At 50.7% G+C, this 2464-nt stretch overlaps 1 pseudogene across 1 annotated transcript; it reads right to left on the reverse strand.

Annotated features, from left to right (window-relative positions):
- Positions 1–278: 278 nt before the first annotated feature.
- LOC112695091 (uncharacterized) lies at positions 279–1477 on the reverse strand (annotated as a pseudogene). The gene has a single exon (NR_157377.2). The product of NR_157377.2 is annotated as an uncharacterized protein (transcript).
- Between the last annotated feature and the right edge of the window lie 987 nt (positions 1478–2464).

Below are 2464 nucleotides of genomic sequence, written 5' to 3' on the forward strand. Positions count from 1 at the left end.
GAAAAAGTACTCGGCAAAGAAGTCTTTGCCGATGCACTGTTTGCCGAGCCTTCTTTGCCGAGTGTAACACTCGGTAAAGCCTTTGCCGAGTGTTTTTAAGACTTCGCCGAGTGCTTCCGGCACTCGGCGAAGCTATTGATTCCGGTAGTGAGAAATCAAAATCGCACGCTTGTATCAGCAAGTTTCTCGTTTCTCGTAGAGCGAGGTGAGGCGTCTCTCGCCACGAAAGAAGACAAAACACCCCACATTTCCAAAAAGAAAGAAAGAATTTAGATTTGAATGTACATCGGCCAGGGGATCCTCATTACTTGGATTATCATCACCGCTCCATTCTCTGCTACTGTCATCTCCGGCTCCTTGCACGGCGCGCAAAGAACAAAGAAAGACGGCGAAGGAGACTCTCCGTAGTCCGTACACGTCTGAGGGAATGGAAACTCCACAGAGCATCCATCTGATGAATCCGATCTCGTGCGTACGAAAACCTGCAGAGCTCCCTGCAAACCACCCACTGCACTGCACCCTGGACTGCGGTCGTACCCTGCCACATATAATAAGAAAACTCAAAGGAACAAGCGCATATCACACGAACAAAATTGATTGGACGATCCAGAAACGCGCGAGCTTCTGTGCTGCTTACCTTGATCGATCTACTACCACCTCTTTAGCCTAACTGAACACCCAGAAAAAAAAAAGCACAGAAGGACGACTGACTGAGAGACCGGACCACACACACCATCTGAAAGGCCCTGCATGAGAAGACGAGGCCATCGTGTAGCCAAAGAGAAGAACCTGCCGGACGGACGATTCCTCGCAGTTTGCTGCGCGCGGCAGCACATGCATGCATGCACACGTAGTACGTACACACATATGCATGCATGCATGCATGCGGCGTGATGTGTTTCCCGGCCGGTCAGGGACGAACGAGAGAGGCATATGTCGGCCGGCAAGTCATCCTTGGCTACATAACGAAACGCACAGCCTCATCCCCACATGCAAGCGCCCTCAGATGATCATACTACGTAGTATACATATATATGTGGCGAACTGCACGCATGCAGCAGCTAGAGCTAGCTGATCGGTGATGGACGTACATAGCCAGTCATTGCGTCACCTGCCGGCCGCTTGCTAACTATATAAACTGATCGATCGGTGAGCATGCGTGCAGTTGAGCACACGATCGAGCTGCTGGCAACGAGATGACGCACGGAACACGGTGACGCATGCATGGATGGAGAAAGAGGAGAACTACACCGGAGGTAGGAGAGAGAGAGAGAGAGAGAGAGAGAGAGAGAGAGAGAGAGAGAGAGAGAGCTCCCTGGCCTCCTGCTACATGATGCTAGCTATAGCTGTGAAGCAATGCAAAAGCTTCGTCGTCTTGCAAGACGAGACAAGCAGCTGAAGCTGGTAACGACATATACATGTGGGTGTTGTGGCGTTAGCCGATGAATATGCATGTGCATGCCTGCGTTTCCCTGAGTTCTTCGATCGGGCTAGTATATATGGGGGGAGAGCGAGCGAGAGAAGAATGAAGGTTGGTACGGGTGAGCGCCTAGCCATAAAGGAAGGAAGTAGCGCATGTAATAAAGCGAGGTGGCGCTGACGAGATGTGTCTTTAAGCGTGTTGGGTGCACACACTGCTTGCAGCGCGCAGCACGGGCACGGCCCGGCCCCCTGCCCCTGGCCTGCATGGATGGATTTGACGCTGCGGTACTGACAGGTCTACCGGACTAGAAGGCCGGCCGCTAGCTAGCTCATTGACAATTTGACGTTGCGATTTCTTGTGATGGATCGATGGATAGATCAGGTACGTACCGTTGCCTTTGCCTATGTGTGGCTATGTTTACGTACCACTAGTCCTTACAAGGGAACGTCTGGTCTATGCCACTTTTTTTTTATGCGGTACATGCATGTGCGCTGCTGTGCTGTGCCCTCGTCACAATCATCATCATCATCATGCACGGGACGAAAACGCAAGAAGAAGAAGAAGAAGAAGAAGAAGAAGAAGAGGCGAAATCAAAATATGCCGCGCGCATGCATGCTCTCTGCATTCCATCCGATCCTTCACGAGAAAGTACGCTGCTGCATTATGCACGTAAGTTTGCCTTGTCGTTTTGTGCGTGGGCTCATATCTTATCTCATGTAAGGTATGTAACAGAGGGTTCATGTTCATGCGCATCAGTATTCAGTACTCCCTCCGTTTCTTTTTATTTGTCGCTGGATAGACTATCTAGCGACAAATAAAAAGAAACGGAGGGAGTACTACGGTGACGAATGTAAAATGTAGCAGCACCACCGTACCGGCGGCAGTAAAATATATGAAGTGAATCAGACCTCCCTCCCCTGTAAGATCCGAGTCCACGATCACGGAGAAAGAAAAAGTTGGGAGCCCCGTACGTCCAATAGAAGCTCGAAAGGCTAGCGGCTACGTTGTACAACATGCACCACAGATCTCCGCGGAACCGAC

The sequence above is a fragment of the Zea mays genome, chromosome 4, assembly GCF_902167145.1.
Source record: "Zea mays cultivar B73 chromosome 4, Zm-B73-REFERENCE-NAM-5.0, whole genome shotgun sequence".
Taxonomy (NCBI): Eukaryota; Viridiplantae; Streptophyta; class Magnoliopsida; order Poales; family Poaceae; genus Zea; species Zea mays.